At 25.8% G+C, this 27,519-nt stretch overlaps 2 long non-coding RNA genes across 2 annotated transcripts; both read left to right on the top strand.

Annotated features, from left to right (window-relative positions):
* Positions 1 to 1,232: 1,232 nt before the first annotated feature.
* Positions 1,233 to 2,366, top strand: LOC109789700 (uncharacterized). Its single transcript, XR_002238855.3, has 2 exons — positions 1,233 to 1,757; positions 2,058 to 2,366. It is a non-coding gene; the product is annotated as an uncharacterized LOC109789700 (long non-coding RNA).
* Positions 2,367 to 19,845: 17,479 nt separating this feature from the next.
* LOC109789697 (uncharacterized) lies at positions 19,846 to 21,804 on the top strand. Its single transcript, XR_002238854.3, has 2 exons — positions 19,846 to 20,906; positions 21,375 to 21,804. It is a non-coding gene; the product is annotated as an uncharacterized LOC109789697 (long non-coding RNA).
* Positions 21,805 to 27,519: the final 5,715 nt, after the last annotated feature.

The raw sequence follows: 27,519 nt of genomic DNA, 5'->3' as shown, positions 1-27,519 counted from the left end.
ATGAATTATTAAATAAAATAAATTTATACTAATGCTTACTCTTGGAGTAAGTGGTCTGCTCATATATATATATATATATATATATATATATATATATATATATATATATATATATATATATATATATATATATATATGTATATATATATGAGAGATCTGTTTATTCTGGGAGTAAGTCTACCTAGACTTATTTTATTTAATAACTCATGTTCTATATCAAATTTCAACGATCGAACCGTTGAATTTAAAGTGCTTAATGTATAGAGAAAATATGCAAATAATGAAATAATTTTATAATTATCCGTCAATTTTGAATTAATGAAATAAAGTATCAAATGATTTTCAAAATTTTTAAAAATTTGCAGACTTGATATATACATTAAGAACTTTAAATTCAACGGTTGGATCCACTACAAGGAAATTGCCATATAGTGACACAATAAGTGTCACTAAAAACTACTTTTACCTACACAATAAATATAATACATGTTGGTATATTGTTAAAAAGTGTAGGTATAAGTTATAGTAACACAAAATATGTTATTAAATCTCATTCAAAATCAACACTAAAATTGTGTGTAGTTATATGCCAATTAGATATATACCTACATATATTATACTTATAGTGACACTTTTTGAATGTCAATACATGTAACATTTTTTGTAATGTTGAAATTTGATGTAGAACATGAATTATTGAACGGAGTAAGCCTAAGTAGACTTACTCCTAGAGTAAACGGATCTCTCCTCATGATATATGGAGGGATCCGTTTATTCCAAAGGTAAGTTTAAATCTACTTAGACTTACTTCATTTAATAACTCATGTTTTACATTAAATTTTAACAATTCAATCGTCGAATTTAAAGTTTTTAATGCATTGATCAAGTTTGTAAATTTTTTAAAAATTCAAAAATCATTTAATATTTCTTTTCATTAATTCAAATCAACATATAAAATAATTTTATGATTATCCATTAATTTGAATTAATAAAACAAAATATCAAATGATTTTAATTTTTTTTAAAAATTTACAAACTTAATCTATGTATTAAAAGCTTTAAATTTAACAGTTAAATTGCTAAAATTTAATGTAAAACATATGAATTATTTAACAAAGTATATTTAGATAGACTTACTCTTAAAGTAATAAATAAATCCATTTTATATATATATATATAAGGTTTATTTATTACATGTGGGATAGAAGCAAACACGTTAATTTACATATGCGGTTTCATACTCCGGGCCTCATTCAATAAATGACCATTTCAATTTGAAGGGAAACCACTTAACCAGTTGTTTATTTAATGTAGATTGTCATTTTGTGAGTGTGTGAAGTCCATATAGTGGTTCAACTTTGACTATAGAATAGTTAATAGGTCAACGCACACGCATAAGACCGCCATCTAGACAAGCCAATCTGGCTACTATGAACATGCACATATATACTGAGATTGATAAAACGTACAGTTTAGTCAACAGATTTTTGCTTGAAGAGACAGATATATAATTAATATTGTTTTCCAACAACCACATTCTCTAGATCTATAAATATGGCATAATCATTCTTACTCACTTTGCAGCAATTCAAAGTTATAAAATCAGTTCTGACTCTTAGTATATGAGAAATTTGCAAGCACAAACCATATTACTTAATCATATTACTTACCATGGTTCGTTTTCTATTGGGAAACCTTACACCTAAGATCCTTGTTCAATCACTGAATTCCATGCCTCGCCTAGCTGCATCCCTCAAGTAAATATCTACTTATTGTCTCTTTGCTGCATCTTTTTACCTCAGTTTATGCCATTAATGTTTCAAAAAAAAGTATTTTTTTTTTTTAACTTCAATCAAGCTCTACGAATATCATTTAGAGTAACTTATATATATCAACATATATGAAGAAATTAGTCTGTTTAGAAAGATAGTGTATGCATATGGTCATGTTAAAACACACTACAGTTTTTAAATGGGTAAATATTCCCAGTAGTCTTGGCTATATATTTGGTCCATGAAATGAAATATAAATAATGAAGTTACATGATTGTTGTTTAGAATGGTGAGACGTGGAGGAGCAAGAGGATCAAATCACAGCCATGGAGGCGGTGGAGAGAGAGGGTCAGAAGACCTCAGCGATGGGAAGGGAGGAGAACATAATAAGGTGGTGCTGAAGAATTCAGAATGATGTATAACAGTTAGCAATTTAGCAAGCTGCTTTAAAAGACTAGTGATTTTGAGTGTTCCTAATTATCAGTGATTGTATGAGTGATTTGGTAGCACAATTCAGTAGTTTTGTTTTGTGATTCATAGCGTGAAAGTATTAAAATTATTAACTATTACATTACTTGATAACTTTATATTAAATATGAATTTTGTCAATTCAACTATTAAATTATAATTTAATAATTAAATTTTTAAAATTGAACAACAATTTAAAAATAATTAATGTGTTGATATTTTAGTATATTTTAAAATATATATCACATCAATTTTGTTCTACAAAAAAATAATATTAAATCATCTTGAATTAATATAAAATTTTATACACATGATATAAAAGTAAGAAACTTTTAATCTAACAATAAATTTTAAAAAATTCACATTTAATTAAAAGTTATTGAATGATATAATATACACTACAAAAAAAAATACTCATTACTAACGGACTTTTTTCCACATATAAATATTCATATGAAAAATGACATTATCAATGAATTTTCTCAATGAATATGTGTCTGTTTAAAACATAAACAATTTCGACGGATATTATTCACAAATTTTTTTCGTCTAAAATTTTAGATGGATGTTACCCATAGATTTTCTCCATGAGAAAATTATGATGTTTCAGATTGATATTTCTTACGGATTATCTATCTAAAACGTTATTTGTCAAAAATGTAAAAAAAAAAATTCATCAGTAACTTTAAAAAATATAATGATATAAAAGATTAACAAATTAAATTCTTAAATATTTAACTAATTTTATCATGCTAATGAATTTTCCATACCAATTATATATATATATATAATTTATAATTAAATGATAGTATAAAATAAAATTTTACTATCAATATATTTTAATATTATATATAGTTAATTTTATTTAAATTGAGAAATATATAAATAGTGAAAGGACATTAATGCATGATAGTCTAAAATTAAAAGATAATTTCTTAATATTTATAATAATTTTTCTAATTTTAAACTATGTTATTTTTAATAAAATAAGATTGTTATTTAATATAATTTTTAAATAATTTTTTAAAAATATTATGAACAATACCCACGAAATTATCAACGGGTGTATCCGTCGGTAATTATCGACAGATGTATCCATAGATAATTATTCGTAAGTAACTACCCACGGATATATCTGTCTGTAATTACATATGAATGTATCCATCGATAAAATTGTCAAAAAGTTACCTATGACTAAAAATTTGTCTGTAACTATTTCATATGAGCAATTTATTGATGAATTATAGTTTGTCAGTAATTCGTCATAAACAAAATATTATCTACGAATTTTTTGAGTTACTCACAAAGAATTTTGATCATCTATAATAAAAATTATATTAATATCGTTTAAATCTTTATCAGACATATATATAGAGAAACGGGTAGATTTTTAGTGAATTAGGGAACCTTTAAGAGTTACTACTATAATATTATTGACTATAAAACAAGTTATGGGTTGTTAAAAGAAGACAAAAGCATTGCAAAAGTAGGGGAAATTAAATTCAAAATTTAGGTGCAATTTTTTAAATTTTTTTAATTTTTTAATGAAATTAGAGTTTTATAATTGTAGTTATGCAATAAAAATTTGTATTAAACATCAATATGGATGGTCGACATGAAATCTAATGACGAAAGTAAAATAACATTAAAAGCACATGCATGGCATGAATAATAGTAGTATTTCTATCTTATTAATTAGTTTTGTTAAATAAAGAAAGAATCCTTGGTCAATCGATTATCATTCAAAGTCAAACAACAAGTGGCACTTAAGTTGACCGTGAATCCATCGAATTATAATACGCGTTTCAAGACTGAGTTTGAGATCTTCAAAACAGTGGCATGTTCACACGTACTCTTCATCCACAAACTCCTATATGACGATAGGATCACTACCATTTCTGATATATATGTGATTATATAGAAAACATTGTGAGTTTTATTTCTTTGTTTTATATGTATTTTCTACGAATTAACTTGGTTTCATCGTACTCTCAATAATATGAGGCTTTATTGCGTATATCGAATCGTTGATAATTATATATAGTCATATTCATGTCAAGAATCTTTCGAACTTGTCAAATACATTAATTTGTAACATTTCTAACAATTATAATTTTTTGGAAACAAGGAAAAAGAAGGGAAGGGTAATTTCTCATTGCTAAAGTAAATATTTTTTTACAATAAAAAATAAGTTTCTTGATTAATAAATTAAAATATGTAATATTTGTCTACCCTCAATTCCATATAAATCCAAACTCTCAAACATACCAAAATGTGTAGTCACATATATATATATATATATATATATATGAGAAGAGATTTGTTTACTCGAAGAATAAATCTATTTAAACTTATTTCATTTAATAACTCAAAATTTAACGATTTAATTGTTGAATTTAAAATTTTTAATGCATAAATTAAGTCTATAAATTTTTTAAAAGATTTAAAATTATTAGATATTTTATTTTATTAGTTTAAATTAACGTATAAAATGATTTAATGATTATCTATTAATTTAAATTAATGAAAGGAAATATTAAATAATTTTTAAATTTTTTAAAAATTTAAAAATTTAATCTAAGTATTGAAAATTTTAAATTTAATAATTAGATTATTAAAAATTGATAAAAACATGAGTTATTGATCAAAATAAATGTATGTAAATTTACTCCTAGAATAATTGAATTTTTTCTCATATATATAATTGTTGAAGAAAAAATAAAAGAAGGATTAAGTAAATAAAATAAAATAAGAGTTAATCATCTATACGCTGCCAGTATAAAGATTTTTACATTGGTAATTAATTATATCTTTTAAATTATCTTATTTTATTTTCATTTTATTAAATAAGTCCATGACATAACACTATTAAAAGATATGATTGATTGTCAATGTAAAAAAATTTTACACTGACAATATATAAGTGTTTAACTCATAAAATAAAGTAGACTTGACGTTGACCAAAGTGTTCAAGCCTTTTTCATAATATTAATTATTTTATAAAAAGGTGAGAAATAGAGGACCACTCAAAGGTTTATTTATTACATGATTAAGAAAGCAGCAAACACGTTTGCATGGTTGATCCTCACGGACCTCATTCAATAATTGACCATTTCATTTCAATTTGAAATGACAGCAACAAGTTGTTTACTTTTACTTGAATTGTCATTTTCCGAGTGTCTCAAGACTCGTGTCCAGCTTGTATAGTGGTTCCACTTTCATTCTAGCAAATCAGTATAGTTAATAAACTAGAATTAAACTCCATGCACACTTATATAATTTTGTTTGTGTATAAAATATTGTTAAGCTTTTAACTTTCTAAAAATTTATGAATATAATATAATTATTAAGAAATTTTACTTTTAACTATTAGATTGATAAAATTCAGTATAAATTGTTAGTATATTAAGTGGAAAAAAAAATCAAAGTAAGTAGATTTCATATATACATAGGTAAAAGTAGATTAAAGTTAAACATAAGATAATACACATACATGGGAATTAAAAAGACCCATTTGAGCAGAACAATACAAAATGTAACAAGATTAGTCAAAAGAGTTAGTTTGAATAAGAAATATTAATTAATTATTTGCCAACAACCAGATTCTCCAGCTCCATAAATTTGGCATAATTCTTTGGCTGATCCACCATAATAAATAAATAATAAATAAAAATTACAAAAATAAATTAATAAAAAAACTATTTTCTAAATTAAATAATTTTGGACATGTCAGATGTGGAAGAAAGAAGAAAACGGTAAACAGTAACGATTTGTAGAAAATGTTACACGCATTCATACTGTTCATACGAAATAAATTAATTAAAAAAATGTCAATGAAAGTAACGAGTTTCAAAGGTGTCAGAAAACAAAAGAAAAACATCATGGCATTTGACATTTTCTTCTCAAATATTTCTCCTTGAGCATCAGATAATGTACACTTCAACTTTACTTGAGCATTAAATTGCATTTCTAGGCTCAACCAAGCTCATGATCACCCTCGTTGTCGTATTCGTAGCTGAAGTTGATTTTTAGCATTTACCTTTGTTTACTATAATACATCCAATCATCAATAGTTTTTGTTATTTTAAAATCAAAAAGACTGCATGTGTATATAAAATATTAATAATTAGATTTTATTTAATTATAAAGATAAAATGATTCTAATTTAATTTATCATGAGAAGGGTTGGAGGAACAAGAGGATCAAATGATTCTAAGTGTTCGTAACAATTGTCAGTGATTGTATGAGTGATTGATTTCCTAGCATAAGACTGTAGTATGATGATGTATTAGTGACTTGCATTATTGAATTAATGTTCACACATATTATTTTTTCCTTCAAATATATAAAACAATATAGTTTAATTAGGATGACCTTTTATATTCGGAGAAAGTATGGATATTTTATTAAAATAATCATAAAAATCTTACTTATCAAAATACACATTTCCCAAATTATTCGCCAATTTTTTTAATAAGAAAATAGCAATTTTATTATACAACTAAACAAGTGTATAATGTATATAAGTTGTGCAAAAGTATAGTCAAACAGCAAAATACATTGTTGATATAATTTCACAATGGCTTTACACCTCTGTCAATTCCCCAACATAAAAATGAAACCCCTTAATACATCAATGGGTAAATAATAGAAAAAATTATTATTTCAAATAGTATTTCAATTGATCAGCCTGCCAAGATTTTTGAATCACCACTTTATTATTGAATCCAGAAGTATCTGGTCATACTTTTTAAAGGGTCATACTTTTTAAAGGGTTGTAACATCAATATAGAAATGCAATATTTAGATAATCTAACTTTAGTCTAAGTCAAAAATCTAAAAAAAATATTTAAAAAAAATTAATAGTATTTATTAGTTGTAAAAACTCAAAGGGAACAACATGTTGGAAGATGAAGAATCTACTAATCATTTTTATCAAGATGAGAAATCGGCTTTGGAGGTATTATTTTTCAATTATGCTTGAAAGTTAAAATGATTCATTGTGCAAAAAAAAAAATCAAATTATATTACATCAATGTAAATCACTATATGTTGAATAAAAGTTTAAATAAAATAATTTAATAATATAAATGCACTAAGTGTCGCCATGGGTAAACTTCTTAAGCTATGTCCTCCTTTCAACACAATTCACATCTTTTAGATGACCTTCCCTTGAGACTTATCTTAACTTTTTTTTTTTTTTTTTTAATGCCAGCAAATTTAGGATATAACTTTAGAGATCTCTACGCATTTTTGGATTATACACTATATCGTTGATAAATCTTTTTGCATCAATTAATTTCTTTTTAAAGCGATATAAAATATAACAACTTTTGTCACTAGATGTTGAACTACTTTTTTCTGTCAATTATGACTATACATTACCCAATATAGTATGAAATAACGAAACACTGCTTTACCAAAATAAAAATAAAAATAAAAAAAGAATAATAAAATAACGAAACACTACTATTAATTATCAAGTCAATTGCATTGTTTATCCATACTCTATACATGTAATCAAATATTAATAAATTAGTACAATAATATTAAAGATGTCAAATGAGTGAGTTGTCTAATATGATAAACTAATTTATGTTTTGATTGACTTATAAATTATGGTGTTGATTATTATGTGATCTTTTTCAGTATTGGAATTAATATCTTAGGGTTAAGACATGTAGAACCAGTTGGCCTAGCTTGACAAAATTGGCAAGATTCTTGAAAACTCACTTTGTAGAGCTTACTCCTTAGACCAGTAAAACATTTCAATAATTTTTTTTAATTATGATATTAGTATGAAATATCTATCATTAAAAATAATGACTAATTTATGTTAAAAAAAACGTATATAAAATAGATATTATTTTTCTAACATGAGATTTTAAGTCTGAATTGGAACTCTTGAGAACTTAGTTAAAAAACATAAATTTATGTTAACTAATGTGGGTATAGGCTTCATCATATTTGATAAGTCTAAATAATATACCATTCTCAAGAGTGAAAAATCCTAAATCAAAGTGCCATATATAGTTCCATCCATTTGAACCACTAATGATGCTGTTTGTGCAAACCTCAATCCATCTAACATATCCGCTGGGACGGATGTATGTGTTCCATTAGGTGGCTATGGCCCTAGCTCATAATTTTTTTTTTAATTTCTAAAATTGGTAAGTTCAATTATTTTTCATTTAGGATTTTTAAGAAGTTAAATATCAATTTTACTTAATTTTCTTTCACTCAAATTTCGTTTTGTTTTGTATTACAGTAACTTATTATTAATTATAGATCACATATATTTTTTATTGGTTCAATTAATAAGGACTTTCCAATAATTACAATTTTCATTGAGACATTTAAGTACATCTAATGTGTCACGACATCTTGTACATGTCAAGACCTTTAAAATTTACTTAATTCTTTTGTGTTTTTATTTATTAAATGTTTTTTTTATTATAATAATAGAATTAGAATTAAATCAATAAATAATACTTATTTTTGTTATCTTTTTAATTGTTGTCTTACAAAATTTAAGGTATACATTCCTGCATCACTTAAAGTTTTTTATTTTATCATATTTTATCCTAATATATTAAAAAATAAATAATAAAATTTAAAAAGTTAAAAATTAAATAAGTTGGATTATATTATTTGTTTGCAAAAATTCTGTCATATTATTCAATCAAGTTTTTATATAACTTTTTTTATAAATTTATTAACAGATATATTTTTTATGTATTATTTTTAAAGAAAAAAACTATTGAAGACTTGAGAATGATCAATTGAATTTTAAAGATTATAATGAAAGAAAATTTATTCTTATATATTGAACTCAAAATCAAAAACAGGTTTAACATATATTTTTAAGAGTATGATATAGAATTACAATTACAAATATAAAAATTGCTGAAAAACTTATTATTTCTTCAATTATAGATGACTTTCGTGATATAGAAAATAAATATTTTATATTTTGATAGACTATTAATAATCTACTTAACATTTTGAAACAAATATATATAAATATTTTTATTTAAAATTTAGTGACTATATATTTAATAAAAGAAACTTTTTTTTAAAGATGTCTCTAACTTTCGAGTTTGGAAAATGACTTTTCGGCGTGGCTCCGAGTCAGTAAAGATGAGATGACCTTGACAATGAGGCAAAAGACGTGCATTCCTCCGCATGTCCTGTGTATACCATACCTGCTCTATCATATTTGAAACCAGTGCATTATTGAGTTTTTTTTTTTTTTTTTTAATTATGTTACAGGTTTTCAACATATTTATCGTTAAAAATAATGATTAATATCCATTAAAAACATATAAAATAAATATTTTTTTTAACATAATTTATTTTATATTTAGAGAAATTAAATTTTTGGTAACTTAATTAAGATACGCAAACTATCATCACTTATCTTAATTAATATTTATTTGAGTATATATTATTTGGATACCTCAATTATAATACGTTAATACTGCGTAGACATTTATTGTTTTACATATTTATATTTATTTCTCTGTTATCTTTTTATCTCTCAAAATGTCAAATAGCATTAATATTTACACATTATTTTTCTTCAAATATATAAAACAATATAATATGCGCATTGTAACATCCCAAATTTTCTACTAATATAATAGTTATTATTATTTTTATATTTATGAAGATTATTTTTTCATAATTATTTAAATTGATTAAATGAGTTTTATTAAATATTTTGAATTTTAGTAATCCAGAATGGGTCATTCTAAATTATTAAAATGACCTATAGTTGGGAACGGACCATTCTAGTTTAAGAACGGGTCGTTCTAAACATGAGCGTTATGAGTTAAACTCAACTCCAGAACGGTTCGTTCTAGTTTAAGAACGGGCCGTTCTAGATGCGAATTTTACACATGACGAATGAGTCCACAACGGGTTGTTTCGGATTCGAAACGGGTCGTTCTGGCCACTCTTGATGTCTATAAATAGCACACTTTGACACTCCCAAAAGAACATTTTTCACTACTGACTTCTTTTTCTTCTACACTCTCTAAAGATTAAGGGGAATCTAGAGGAGGAGACCAACCAGATCCTGCTTTAGTTTCAGCTACTGCTTATTGAGGAACGGGGGAAAAAGGATTATTTGTATGCAAAGTTACATGAGGGAATTGGGTAGAGGAAGAATCCTGTAGGATTATGGGTAATTTTATAATTATTTCTGTTTGACGATTTGATGATCCCATTAAATTTTTCATGTATTGCGGATTATGAATATGAAAACAATTTATAAAAATGATGTCTAAAACTCTAGATATGGCTATTTTAGTGAACAGGGGTCAAGCTATCAGCGTGGAATATATCTGTTTCGGTTTCTGACATTTTTAGCTAAGTAGATGATGTTTTTAGAATTTCATGTCTTCATAAGAGTTGTAGATTATCCTCTTATGTTTCTTTTGAGATGGCTTTGAGCTTCTTTGGATGAGTATAACTCTCTATATGTTGTTTTCTTTGACAGTTGTCAAAGGGAGACACATGTTGTTTGATGTTCCAAGGTGTTATCATGTGAATTGAAAAGTTTTTTAAAGTAGTATGATACTAGGTTGCAGAGTTAGTTCATATATGTATAATGATAATATGTGAATTCATGGTGAATTGCTTGAGGGGTATGTGAACCATTATTTTGTTTGAACTTATCTATATTGTGTATGTGATGTGGAATTGAGTTATGGATTGTGGTGTGATGTCTTGGCACAAATGCATACATATTGTATCTATTGTTTTAGTATTGAATTGATAACATGATGTGGCGAAATGGTATGTTATGGCTTAATTGTTCAATTAATTATGATGTGAGTATGTTGGCATGAAATGAGATGTTGTATTGAATGTGAATATGATATGATTGTGTTTCCTAACACTTATGTCAGCGTGGCACGACCTTGGGCAAGAGATGTTATAGGAGTGACGTGAGCATAACATTTATTGTTTTACATACTTATATTTATTTCTCTGCTATCTTTTTATCACTCAAAATGTCAAATAGCATATTAATATCTACACATTATTTTCCTTCAAATATATAAAACAATATAACATGCATACAAGACTTATCATACATACTTACATTTATTTCTCTTCTATCTTTTTAATTATCTCTCAAAATGTCAAGTAGTATATAAATGTCCACACATTATTTTCCTTAAATATAAAATTATATATCTTAGAATTAATGAGTTTTAAGTATGGAAATTTTATTAAAAAATAACCATAAAAAATTAACTTATCAAAAGACTCATTTCCCAATTAAAAATCAATTTTATTAAGAGCATCTACAGTGAAAGCTGTTTATAAGCAATTCCCTATGCCACATCATGCCACATCAGCTCTTTTCATTGTTTATGGGTTGCTTAAATTTTAGCAAAATTGCTTGTAGAAGCTCCCATGCTTTAAAAAAGTGAAAAAAGTTGATGTGGCATGTGTGACACATGAGGTTGCTTATAAGCAACCTTCACTGCATATGCTCTAAGATGAGAAATCGGCTTTCGAGGTATCGGTTTTAAAAATAAATAAATAAATCTTATACGGGATATCTAAACTATAAACACATTAGTATATTGTTAAAAAAAATATAGGTATAAATTATAATGAAAAATAAAATATATTGTTTTATCTTATTCAAAATCAACATTAAAATTATATGTGAGTATATATTAAATAAAGTTTTACCTACATATATTATATTTGCGATAACACTTTTTTGTATATCATTGTATATAAAATATGCTGGTTTTTTTATAAATAATTATTTTTTTAAATGAATGATGGTTTTAAGTGTGTTACAATTACGTTTTAAAGTTAAAATGATCCATTAATTTCCTCCGTAAAAAAATCAAATTATATTACATCAACGTAAAACACTAATATGTTGGACAAAATTTTGTATTTAAATAATTTAATAATACAAATGCACTAAGTGTCGGCATAATAAGGATAACTTTTCTTACTAGTTACGTATCTTTGTTTCAACACAATCCACATCTTTGTAGATGAACCTTTCACCAAGGTTTATCTCATTATAAATGCAGATAAAAAATCTCTCTGCAATTTTGGATTATGAATTATTGTTGAGAAATCAATACAAAATTTGTTATCATGGACACATAGTTAGGAATGAAAAAGTCATAAATAAAGAATCTGTTTGAAGTTAATGTATTTTTTTCCTCTATTCTTTTAATTATTTTTACCTATTATAATTCAAATAATAACTTTATTTTAAAATAAATGAAATTAGACTGATTTAAATAATAACCCTTTTGTAATATATTTCTTTAATTCTTTATTTTTTATTCATATTAATGTATATTTTCCTTAATAACCTTATTTTAAAAAAAAATCTTTTTTACTTTCATCTTCTTTTTAGAAAACATGACTCAGAGGTTTACATTACTAAAGGACATTGCAGTAGAAAAAATTGATTGGAAGATAGTTCATATAATAAGATTGTAGAGACTGCCAAAGTTTAAGAATTCATTGCAAACAAATTCTTTAGAAATGATTTTGGTGGATGAAGCATTTTTTTTACATAAATTATAACAATTATAAATTTCATTGTTGGATAGTGTAATTTTTTGTTTTTACTTTTGTTTGAAATTTTTATCTTCACCAAAAATTATAATTAGTAAGAATATTGTTTTCATAATCAATTACAATGAGTCAATGATCTTAGTAAAGATATTGATAAAAAAATTTGCACATATGTTATTTTTTAGAAGCTATAATGATTTTTTTCTATATTCTATTAATTATTTTTACCTATTATAATCTATACCAGTATAAAGGGGATACCCTTTTCGGTAACTACCTTGATCTTCACTTTTTTTACCATTATACCCTTTTATTTTAAAAAAAATTAAAAATATTTTTTAATCAAATTTAAGAACTTAAAACTAACATATTAATCATAATACTAATTAGATCAATATACTTTTATCATTTAATTTTTTTTAATATAGGCACGAAGTGTCTCGACCCACTAGTTCAAATAATAACTTTATTTTAAAATAAATGAAATTAGTCTGATTCAAATAATAACCCTTTTGTAAATATATTTCTTTCATTCTTTATGTTTTATTCATATTAATATATTAGCTTTTACTTAATAGTCTTTCCTTAATAGTTATTATTTCTGGATTATATTATTGCATTTTTAATTGATATAAAATCCTATTTAGTGTTGCTAAATTTTTTCAATTTGACTTTTCTATATTGCTGTCAAATCATTACATGACCTAGAGTTCAATTTTTTCTTTTGACAATATTGTTAACCTGAATGAAAAGTATTAATTGACATTGCAGTAGAGAAAATTGAGTGAAAGATAAGAGTTCGTATAATAAAGTTGTGGAGGCTGCCAAAGTTTAAGAATCCATTGCAAACAAATTCCTTGGAGATGATTTTGGTGGATGAAGAAGTTTTCTTTTTTCATAAATTATAACAATTATAAATTTCATTGTTGGATAGTGTAGTTTTTTGTTTTTGCTTCTATTTGAAATTTTCATCTTCACCAAAAAAGTATGATTAGTAAAGATATTATTTTCAAAATCAATTACAATGAGTCAATGATCTTAGCAAAGATATTGATAAATTTTTTTGCACAAATGTTGTGTTTTAGAAGCTAATGCATTTTTTTCCTCTATTCTTTTAATTATTTTTTACCTATTATAATTTAAATAATAACCTTATTTTAAAATAAATGAAATTAGTCTGATTCAAATAATAACCCTTTTGTAAATATATTTCTTTAATTCTTTATTTTTTATTCATATTAATATATTAGGTTTTACTTAATAGCCTTTCCTTGATAGTTATTATTTCTAGATTATATTCTTGCATTTTTAATTGATAAAATCTTATTTACTGTTGCTAGATTTTTTTAATCTAACTTTTTTATCTTGCTGCCCAATCATTACATTACCTAAAGTTCAATTTTTGCTTTTGATAATATTGTTTTAACTTGAATGAAAAGTATTCATACATAACTTGAAGCACTTTTTAACATAATTGTATATTAAATAGATATTAGCCTTTCCTTAATATGTTTTTTTAAGTTCATTGTTATTACTATTAATTAAGTAGATTGATATTACTATGTTTTAAAATTAAGTAATTCTTATTTCCTTTTCATTTCAAATTTCTTTATTTATTTTTGAGTTGATTGACATAACTTTATTCTTTTTAGTTGATTTATATATTACTCTTTGTTGAGACTTGAGCTAACACTAATCACATACAATTATTAATGACCTCAGTGTAATTGCTAATTTACTGATTTGATTCAATTAAGATATGAAATAATGTTTTTAATCAATTTTTTTTTATTAAAATATAACATGACTACATTTTAGAAGCTAATGTATTTTTTTCTCTATTCTTTTAATATTTTTTTTACCTATTATAAGTCAAATAATAACCTTATTTTAAAACAAATGAAATTAGTCTCATCCAAATCTTTCAATTTTTTTTTCTTTTTAACCAAATCCTACAATTCAATATCTTTTCAAAAGAAGACTTATTGTCACTTTTGTATGTACAAATCATTTTGTTTAAGGCTAATTACTACAATAATTATGTTGTATTCTTGCATTTTTACTTGATGAATTTTTATGTAGTATTGTTGGATTTTTTTTTTTCAGTTTGACCTTTTTATTTTTCTGCCAACTCATTACATGTCCTTCACTTCAATTTTTTCTTTTGATAATATTGTTTTAACATGAATGAAAAGTATTTATACGTAATTTCTTATGTATTGATTACAGCTTTTTAAGGTCAATTGATAATTTTTATTAACAGAGAAATATTGCACAAGATCTGAACTCAATCATATAATACCATTAACATAAATGTACACCAATCATATATGTTATAAAAAAAAATATTGTTTCATATTTTATTAATTTTATCTTTTAAAATTTATTATAAAATTTCTAAATATAAAACTAATTTGTAATTGTTCAAAAATATTGTATAAAGATATATTGTAATATTAATTATATTTATGTATTTACATAATTTCTTTTTAAACAAATATTATAAATTTTGTTTAGTTTTTTTTTTCTATAATGATTTTCAAAATAATTAGATTTTATACTTTGATTACTGATTCAAAAATTAAACTAAAGTTTCTACAGATAAAGATGTTACACAATTAAAAAAAATGAATATCAAACAATTATTAAGACGTTACACAAATAAAATTCAAAGGTTAGTATATTTTTTGATTGGTGATGGTTGGTTAAAGCAAATAAGCCAAAATAATCACTACCCCATCCGATAATTAAAGCATTTGGGTTTTGGTTGCTTTTAAATAACAAAACAAAAACTTTTGGAATGTGACTTTACTGCACATTGGTGGATGATTTTTTAGATAAACTCAATTAATAGAAGCAAGTGGATTTTGCTTTCTTCAATGAACATTTGGTGTTTGTTTCTTGCAGCACATGATTAAAAGGTGATTAGTGACTCTTCATTTTTAATTTTAATGGTTGCAACAACAATTAAAGGTATTTAATATTAAAATATTAAAATTTCATTATATTTAGATTGTTATGTTAGAAGCTGTTCATTTTTCATTATGTCATATGTAGTACAGAGTTATTTATATGACAAATGATAGACACTTTATACTTTAAAAGAGGTATGTGTTATGTTATTTATTTAAAGTATTTTATTAAAATACATTATTATAATATTATTATTATTTCTTTATTTTTTATTTCTTCTTTTCTGAATATTCTTTTCTCAATGTTATTCTTTTTTTTTTCTCTCTTTGAACACAAATGATTCAATGATGGATTTATCTACTATATCATATATACTGTGAGTGATTATTAGTTTCTAAAATTTAATCACCATCCAAGTTGAACATGTTATGTCTCGTACATATACTGAAATTTCTTTTTGAAAAATTCTGCTATATACATATTTCTTCCTCTATGACTATTCTTCTCTCAATATGATTTTTTTTCCTTTCAATGCCAAAGATCCCATTGCCTCATTTATTTATTGCCAAACATATATCGTGCAGGTGATTTTTAAATTATCTAACCTTTTATTTGCTTGCCAAACTATAACTTTCTAAATATTTATGGTTTTGATTCATATTGAAAAGACAAAGGGTTGTTGTATAACTTTTTATGGTTGTTTGGAAGGTTTTAATTTTTAATTTAAAAGAAAAAAAAAAGAGAACTTAATAGGTGGACATTTGACTTTTGTTAGTACACTGCATACCCTCTCGGTAGTATATATTATCCTTTTAGATTTAGCTCCCAAGCGAGAGTCATTTAAGAAAATAAATAAATAATTTTATTTATTGATAGGTATAACTTCTTAAATTTTCTTTCAGTGCTAAACATTATAAATTGTTTATAATAGATATTTAATATTTTCTTTAATTTCTTCAGATTTTGAGTATTCAGAGACAAGCAGTATTATGGATGATAATGTTGAAAAAAAATGAAAGAACTTAAAATCATTTTGTAAAGATGTTCAATATTGTAATCGCAGTAAATGTGTTAGAGTGTGTCATTCAAATGTCACCAATGGTTAGTGATAATATGTCCCAATGTTACATATTAAGAATAAAAATATTTTTCTTCCAAAATATTTAATTATATAAAGCACTTTAAAATGTAATTAATATATGAGTGTGTATTTTACAGCTGTAGGAAATAATATTCTAAGTGATCGTTCCTGTAGGCATTATCTAAATAATTTTATTAGAGGAAGTGCAACACATCAAATCAAAAAATGTATTTGATGACATGTTGTTTGAAGAATGTGAATCAAATCATAAAACATTGCACAAGGGAAAGGATCACAAAAATTAATATGAAACAACGGTAGATTAATCATAACTTCAAAGCAAAATGTACTCATTGATGATATCCACTACCGATTGTATGTCTTCAATATTGTATTTTATTTTAAGTTTCATATTTTAACCATTAATCTATTACATGAAGACTTATTATTTTCTTATAATAATAAATAATTTATTGCGATATTGGTGATCCTATTTGTGAGTGCCAATAATGTAGAGCAATGATGTGGTATTTTAAGATAGTGCAAAACGGTTACAATCCAGCAAACCCTAGATTCTTTATGTTACATGTTCTACTAAAGGGCAATTAGGTACACCTAATGATGTTCATACACCAGAATTCCTTAATATTATCACTGCTTTCGGACTTCCAAATCATGAGGTGAAATTGAAAGTTGGTGTTCCGATAATGTTGTTGAGAAATATAGATCAATCGTATGGATTGTGTAAAGGAACTAGACTTATCATAACTCAGTTGGGTAAATATGTTTTGGAGGCAAAAGTGATATCAGGCAGCAATATTGGACAAAAGGTTTTTATTCCTTGATTTCCTTGATTTCATCAGATAAGAGAACTCCTTTCAAATTTCAACGTAGACAATTTCCAATAAACGTCTCCTTTGCCATGACAATAAATAAAAGTCAAGGAAAATTATTGAAGCATGTTGCTATCTAGCTTCCATTCTCACATGACCAATTATATGTCACAATATCTCGAGTCACATCTCACAGTGGTCTGAAAATTTTTATTTGTGACAATGAGGTAAATGATTCAAAATCTATTACTAATGTAGTTTATCAACAAGTCTTTCAAACTCTGACATAGGTAACTTGCATTTTTTTTTATAATAACATTATAAAAGCAAAATATCTCTACTTTAGTTCTAATTTACCAATTTTTCAGGCATTTCACCAAGTTTATTTTTCATGATGGATGTGTTCAGGAGTCATTACATAATTACTATATAAGGTAAAAATTTAATTTTGTTTCCTTTCTATTTGAATTACTGCCTCTTTATAGCATTTTAATATTACACCTCTTATAAGTTAATTATAAAGTATGTTTTTTCTTCAGGTTAATGCATTAGCTCATATTGTAGTTGATATTTTTGAAGTTGAGACACAATGCAATTTAGTTTTCCTAATACTTCATATTATCATGTTTTCAATAGTTTATTATTGTCATTTTATTTGTAAATCCAATCTAACGGTTGGATTTACAAAATTCACATTTAATATAAAGTTATTGAGCGGTGTAATACTTAGTAAAAGTTATATCGGTATTATTATTATAACCCTTCTCATTTTAAAATATATAAATTATTATTTAAACCTTTAAATTCATAATAAATAATTTAAATTGTATCATAATATTTATTTTAAATAGAAATAAGTAGATTGTTAATTATAAAATTAAGTATATATATAAATAAAGAGTAATTAAATATAATATAATTATTATTATTGGTAATATAATTATTATATATATTATTATATTTTTATAACGGTTCGGATAAATCGAAATGAGAGGGATCCATAGATAGTATAAGTATGAGATTGTATAGTTGATGATGACTTAAATGAATTAATTTGTACTACGCTTTCGATAGCTTACCTTATCAGAACTCCATAGTTAAGCGTGTTTGATTTGGAGTAATATAGGGATGGGTGACCTTCTGGGAAGCTTCCCAAGAACTGTGTAGTAAGGGCAAAACACGCTAAAAAGTGAAGTGTCGTGTAATAGAATCTTTGATAGGCCAAATATGAGGGTTGTTACATTAATAAATTTATTAAAATTAAACAAAAAAATTTCTGACGGATTTGTTCGTCGGAATCATATAAAATTTTTTAAACAATTTCTGACGGATTAATTTTTTCGACAGATTTTTTTTTCAACGCCCATTTTTTCGACGGATTTGCATCCATCATAAATCTGTCAAAAATAGAAAATTTTTGACGAATTTTTCTTCTTTTCGACGAATTATGTCCGTAAGAAATTTATGTTTTTCTTGTAGTGTGTTAATTTAAATTAATATGTAACAAAATATTAAATAGTTATAATTTTTCTAAAAGAATTGTAAACTTTGATCTATCAAAAATGTATAATTGATATGATAAGTGAGAGACTCTAATATATTCTAATGAGTATTTTAATCATGACATTTTTATTTTAATTAATTTGATGATCGAGAATAATAGTTCTCATTTTCATAATATACATCCCTTATTTATTTATATATATATATATATATATATATATATATATATATATTATATCTTATTACGACAAATAAGAAAGTTAAACAATAATATTTAAATTATACATAAAAATAAGCAATAGTTGAACTTAATATTCAATTACAATAAACAATTTCTTACGAGCTCATTATATTTATCATTTTCAAATATAATTACCATTCCTACTTATTATCACAGTTACTGACACTATATATAACGTATCTTAATTAATAACCTTTAAATTATGAATAAAAATAAGTAATGATTAAAGTTAATACTCAATTATAAACTCTCCAAGATCAATACATTAGTCACTTCGACGTAAGACTCAAAGGGATTCATCACTTCTATTGTGTGGCTGTTGCATTCGTTGTAGATATGTTGCCACGTAGTAGCAACAGTGACAACCCATTTTCAGAATGTGTAGCCATAGAGATAATTAAGAGATATAGAATTGCTGAACAAAAAAACAAAAACAAGGGATCGCTAGACTTGACCGGCCGTTGACCAAACAATCCACGTCTTCTTTCATAATATTAATTATTCTGTAAAAATATGAGAAATATAAGGACCACTCAAAGGTTTATTTATCAAAATTAATTACATTATTACAATCATGTGGGAAAGCACAAAACACGTTCACATGCATAATTTCATCCTCCGAGTCAATAATTGTACATTTCATTCCTTTATACTACCAAAAAAAATTAATGAAATACACTATTAAATATATATCTATCTATTGAGTAAAATAAGTCTAAGTAGATCTCTCTATATATATATGAAGAGGCATCTGTTTATTCCTAGATAGACTTATTTCATTTAATAACTTATGTTCTACATCAAATTTTAACCATTCAATCATTGAATTTAAAGTTCTTAATATATAGATCAAGTCTGCAAATTTTTAGAAAATTTAAAAATTATTTGATATTTTATTTTATTAATTCAAATCAATATATAAAATGATTTTATAATTATTTGTCAATTTGAATTAATGAAATGAAGTATCAAATAATTTTTATATTTTCTAAAAATTTGCAAGCTTAATCTATATATTAAGAACTTTAAATTCAATGATCGGATCGTTGAAATTTGATATATAACATGAGTTATTGAACAGAGTAAGTCTAGATAAACTTACTCCTAAAATAAACAGACTCTTCCTCATATATATATATATATATATTAATTTTTTTGAGATATATATGGTAAACGACGTAAAATAAATATAAGATAATACACATGTATGTATGTGAATCAAAAGCATCCATTAATTAATTTGAGCAGAACAATACAAAAATAACAAGAGTTTTGAAATAGGAATTAATAATTATTTGACAGTAACCACATTCTCTAGCTCTATAAATTTGGCATCATTCTTGCTCGCTTTGCAGCAATTCCAGTGACTCTTGGTATCTGAGCAATTTGCAAGCACAAACCATTACTTGCACTTGCTCATTAATCATATTACCCATCATGGTTCGTGCATTGGGAAACCTTACACCTAGAATCTTTCTTCAATCACTGAATTCCATATCTCGCCAAGCTACATCTTCGCTCAAGTATCTACTTTCTTCTTTTACTATTGTCTCTTTATTGCATCTATTTTCCAGCCATTAATGTTTCTGAAACTATTTTTTAACTTTAAGTTAAACTCCATGAATATCATACATATATATATATCACCATATATGAAGAAATTAGTTTTCTAGGAAGAGAGTGTATAGTTAAAACACTCTTTACAGTTTTTACATGCATAATTCTCAGTCGCCTTAGCCAGATGTTCTGCATTTATAGAGATCTTCATCCCACATAAAATAAAACTTGAACTATGAAGTATTGAACTGAAATGATTGTTGTCTTAACTCATCATTCTGCATATTACACAAACATACATCATAACTACTAAGATCGATTTAATGATACAGGAGTTGAGGTAATATACATAAGATCATACATTCTAACTTGTAGATCTTCGGCACATAAAGTGAAACTTGAATTACGAACTGATGACATGATATTGTTGTTAGAATAAGCGGAGGAGCAAGAGTATCAGATCACAGCCCTGGAAAAACTGATGACAGAGGAGTGTCAGATGACGCCACTCAGGGGAGCGGCGGAAAAAGTAATCGTGTGGGGCAATGAAGAATTCAGAATGATAGCAGTTAGCAATTTAGAAAGCTGCTTTAAGACTAGTGATTTTGAGTGTTCGTGATTATGAGTGATTTGGTAGCATGCATAAGACAGTAGTATGAGTGATTTTGCTTTTTTTGTTTTGAGTAAATATATATGAGTGATTTGGTAGCATGAATAAGACAGTAGTATGATGAGTGATTTTGCTTTTTTTGTTTTGGGCAAATATATGTGTGTGATTTGGTATCATAAGACAGTAGTATGAGTCGTTTTGCTTTCTTTTGTTTTGGCTAAATATATATATGAGTGATTTTGCTTTGTGCTTCATTACGTGCACCTGTTTGGTTTTCTGCTGCAATTACCTTTTCAGATGAAAAATGAAGTTTTACTGTACCAATTCATCATGCTTGACAATTTTCTTATATTCTTCAAATCCAAATAAAGCGGTACGTTCCCTTGTTTAAAATGTTTTTCAGAGTTAAAATATGAAAGTATATAATTAACAGAATGTAAATTCACCATTATTTTCATAAGAAGGTTCTTCCATTGTACCTCAACTTAAAGGTTGAGAAAACAAAAACTAGCTTTCAGAAAACATTTAAATCATTTCACCCGTACGTCCTGTTAATTTTTAAACTCTTGTACAGGTAAACTTAATCATGTATCTTTTTCTATGTCCTTTTTAATTAATTCATGTTTGACCCGTACAAGCCTATTTGTTAATCAAGTCAAATGCACACTAGTTTGGACTGAACAATATTTTTAATTATATGAATTAATATAGATTGGAGGGTTCAATCATAAGATTTTTTTATAATCAAAATATATTTATTGTAATTGGGTTAACAATCACACACAAGCAGTACCACATATGACATACACTACCTGATAATAAATGCATGACAAACAAACAGGCCAGATTCCAGAACTGCTACTATCCAACAAAACAATGCAAAAGCTGAGAAAAAGACGCAGGGCATCACATGGTTGTAGTCCCCATAGTTGTCTGTCCATATGGTAAAAACCACATGAAGCTAGCATTCACAAGCACACTCATGGTTTCCTTCTTATGTATTATAGTAACTAAAATGAAATTTAAATTTGATTATATGACAAACTTGATAATGAAATTAATAAAATGTGTTTTTGGAGATTCAAAGATTGTAAATTACTTATTTTGCAGCAGATTCAAGTAAGGTTATTTCTTAGTCTTGTTTTTGACCTACCTTTCAAGACATCGCAAGCGGACATAACATTGATTAAAAGACAACATGAATGTAGAAAAAGATGATAATGTATATTACGTTGCAAAAATCATTTGGGCATGTAAGAAATTAAAACCTATTGCTGTATCAGGACTTTCAAGTCGTTATTGGTGGCTTTTCTCTACGGAAGGAACATATCCACACAAAAACATCATCTCGATCGAGGATTAATTAATATGAGTTGACAATGGGCTTGCAATGAAACAAAACCAATTAGTACCAATATGATTATTAATTAATTAATTAAAATTGTTAACTTGTACTAACTCTTTGATGTAACTAGGTAAAAATGATTTTTTTAGTCATGCATCTAACTTTGAATGAAACTCCAGGCTTCTTCTTCTTTTTATTTTTTTATCGACAAAAGAAACATATATTATTAAAAAGGTACAAAGGGTACAAACACTCATATACATAGCATACAACAGATCATAATATATATTTATTCTTCATCACGTGAGTCAGAGACCAAAATAAACTGTACTACCTTGGAAACCAAATTACATCCCCACATGTTGTTGCTATTGATTCTACTATGCCCCTTATCAAATATTTATAAAGTTTCTACATGATTAAATATTTCATATATAAATATCATTTTTAAAAACCTGAATTGCTGATATTTGACAAAGTTATAAAAAAAAACAAAAAAAAAACACGTTTAGTAAGGAAACTGTTGTTTTATAAACATTTTGCGCGTTGTATATATATTGTTAAATAAAGATAAAAGTAATAGGATTTTAAAGACTTTCAAATCCTAAAACAATTATAATAATATATATAAAATTCATATTAAAAATGAATATTTAATATTATAATTAAAATGTGTAATATTTATTTAAAGGAAATAACAAAAACAATTCATTAAAAGTTGAGAAGACTTTTTTTTAACTTACTAAACAAAACAAAAATATCAGAGTATTCAATAATTAAATTTATTAAAAATATTAAAAGAATATATTAAGTAGAGATAAATCTAGGTATTTTACACGGTTCAATCAAATAAAATTGGTGTAATTTTTAATACACACTTCAATAATTTTAAATTAAATGTGAAATTTTCAAAACTTATCATTAGATTAAAAAAAATTTACTCCTAAATTATATATATATATATATATATTATATATATATATATATATATATATATATATATATATATATATCCCCAAAACCGAACTCGATATTAGAAATTAGTTTATAACAATTAACCCATCATACTCAATTAACTGAGTTAAACTGTTTTTTTTTTAAGTAAGAAGTTTGTATACATGTATACAATTTAATATTAACTTTCTTAATTTAATGGAAAATTAAAAAAATATATATATATATGTTACTACTTTTTTAAATCAATTAATTTGTATATTTTCACCTTTAATATATTATAAAGAAATAGATATTAAGTAATTTTATACAGGGTCAATGTGAATTATTCATGCTCGGTCATGCCACTGAATTGGACCATGCAACCATGGAAATACAGAGACCCGTTCCATACTTTTGACAACTTCAAACATATTACAATTTTCTTCTATTACTGCATACTTTTTCCCTATAAATATATCCCACCTTCAACGTAACACTACACCAATACCATAAACCAAACATTAACGTTTCGGGCTCTGATCATCTTCTGCATTAACTATTTCTGACAAGAGAGAAAATCAACTTTAGTTCGGTCTGTGTTGTTGTTCATCATGGCTCTTGCTGCTGGTAGTTTCGTGCACGTGCCACTGCTGCTAACGAAAAGAAGACATGATGGTGGAAGAGGACGTGATCCACAAACAAATAGTGTAGGGAACCTCAAAAGCACAACAACCAAAAGAAGAGGGAGTGCTCAACAAACGGAAAGAAAACACGATGGTGGAGTGGGAGGTGTTCCACAAACGAATAGTGTAGGGAAACTCAAAAGCACAACAAGCACCAAAAGTAGAGGGATTGTTCTACAACTGAAAAAAAGCAAAACAACCAGAAGGATAAGGAGTGTTCTACAAAGAAAAAGAAGACACGATGGAGGGAGAGGACGTGATCCACAAACGAATAACATAGGGCTTCTCAAAAGCACAAGAAGCAAAACAAGAGAGAGTGTTCTTCAGACAAAGAGAAAACATGATGGAGGGAGAGGACGTGATCCGCAAACAAATTAATTAGCATAGGGCAACACTATCACAAGCACAACTATAATTTTAAACTTGATCATGAGAACGTCTTAGTTACCAGTCTGCACAGTTTATGAGATAGGTTTCTTTGTTTTATTTGTATTTTCCCATACGTACGAAATTTGATTTCATACATATCCCGATCTCAACAACTGAAATCGTGTAATGATGTAAGGATTTTGTTGTATTAATTATTTATTTGGACACTCTCTCTTTTCACTATTATAAGTAAAGAAAAAAAATATTTTTTAAAATATAAACAAATTTCAACTACTTTTATCTTATTTAATGGTATTCTTTCTAAAACATTCTTCTATACATGAGTTTTTAATTGCACTACTTTTTTAAACATTTATAATAAGGATAATTTAAAAAAATATTGTGGATCATTAAAATTTGATACATATAAATAATTTTCTTAATATGTTTGAAATATTTCTTTTTTTACTTATAATAGATAATAGAGTGAATTGTATATATTGGATAGGTACACTAATGTACACAATACATTCTATGTCAATTACTTTTTATATCCTATGACGGGTTTGAATGCGACATAGATCCGGATGATATAGAATACTCATACTAAATCTTAAACCCTAAAATACTTATAACTAGTGATTCAGTTAAGGTCCATGGAGTGAGTGGAAAAGATGTGAAAGAAAACTAGGTGTCCTTTGGGACCTTTCAAAAGCCTAACCCTCATAATTAGTGATTTGACTAGGGTTTGGCCCCATGGTAACCTAACCCCTTATTTAGGATTCGAACCCTTCAATGGTTAAGCACCCCAAAAACCAACGGTTCAACCGCCCTCACCAGTAGAACCTACTTCTTAGGATTTGAACCTTTCAATGGTCAAATACCTAAGAGTTAAGGTACAAACGTTTGAGTGGTCAAACTATAGGGATGTCAATGGGGTGAAGTTAGTAATGGTAGTATGCTTTATCCTCCCCATCAAATAAACATTTGCTTCATACTTGTTTCCATATCTGTGCAAGTGTCATTAAGCAAGTACTTGTAATTTTTTTTAATATCCATAAATATTCATGGATGGTCATGGGTATTTATTAAAAAACATTAGCATAAAATTCTACATAAAGTCCACATAAAATAACATTTGCATAAATAAAAATGACATAATAATTGGATAAAAAATCTACATAAAATAAAATTTGCATAAATAAAATTTGCATAAATAAAATTTGTATAAAAAGCTTGCATAAATTAAAAAAAAAACTACATAAAACCCTTTAATGCACATATAGTCTAGAGAAAAATTGCATAAATTAAGTAATTTAATATTAGTAGGTATTCGTAAGTATGGATACTATGATACTAGTCCTTATCCTGTTAACATGTGGGTATAGAAAATACCCGTACGCATTACTTGCTGGTACTTGTTAACAATACTAATTTTTAACCTGTGACAAATATTTCCTACAAATATTCATAAGTGTGGATTTTTTTGTCATCCCTAGGATGAACAATCAAAGCCCCTCTCAACAATACTACTAAATGGAAAAGGTAAAAAGGTAGATAATCCATGTCATTAAAAATATCACCACACCAAACCATTGTTAAAGATAGATTACCTAATTGGCAATTGGGGATAACAACATGTAGGTCCAAAGCTCACTAAAGTTTGTACAGATAGAATAGTGGATATTGAGGTAAAGACATTATTCGCTCATTTATTATTAAGCATTATTTGTTATAAGTCAAGTCTTTACTTAAGTGTGGGTGTGACTTTTGCAAGTATCCACCCTTTAAAGCATTCAACAACTATTTATTAAGAAGACTTAGGAGCAAACACTACAAGAAATGTTACATACAATGACATATAAAGTGCGTGTTACTATAGATACAATATATATAAGTATAAATCTATTTGATATAAATTATATACAATTTTAATGTTGATTTTGAATGAGATTGAATAACATATATTGAGTGTCACTACAATTTATAATTACACTTTTTTAATGATATACTAACATATATTGTATGTATAGTGTAGGTAAAAGTAATTTTTAATGACAAATATTATGTCAGTATAAGATGTGTATCACTACATGACAATTTTTTTATAGTAGAAGGAGTGCCACATGATAAAATTATCCTTGTACCCCTAAGCGAGGTATACATTTAGCAAAGAATTGTTTGTTAAAGAGACCTTTGTTTGAAGTTCCCGAAGACATCATGGTTACTAGGAGTGGGTGTATGGGTCAAGATCTATGGACCGACCCACTAAACTCGTGACTTGTGCGAATACATACTCATTTTTACTAAAATTTGTATGATTTTAATAAATTTTTGGCGTAATTTGTGAAACTTGCATACTTCACGAGCGTAATTTGGAAAGCTAGTGAGCTAACCCATTTTACACTAAGTACTTAACAATGTTTTAAAGACATTATGACTTTAAGATTTGATTTTTGTATTTTGACTTTTTAAATTTTAAGATATTAACATTTAAGACTTTGATGTTCAGTTGATGTATTTGGACTTTTAATTTTTTAAGACATTAATATTTTGATTTCTTTAGAATGTGTAGCTTTGTATTTTTACTTAAAATGTTTGATGCTGCTTATAAATGTATTTATTTTCTTTTTTTA

The sequence above is a fragment of the Cajanus cajan genome, chromosome 10 (genome assembly GCF_000230855.2).
Source record: "Cajanus cajan strain Asha chromosome 10, NIPB_CcT2T_4, whole genome shotgun sequence".
Taxonomy (NCBI): domain Eukaryota; kingdom Viridiplantae; phylum Streptophyta; class Magnoliopsida; order Fabales; family Fabaceae; genus Cajanus; species Cajanus cajan.
This window is presented reverse-complemented; position numbering and strand designations above follow the sequence as displayed.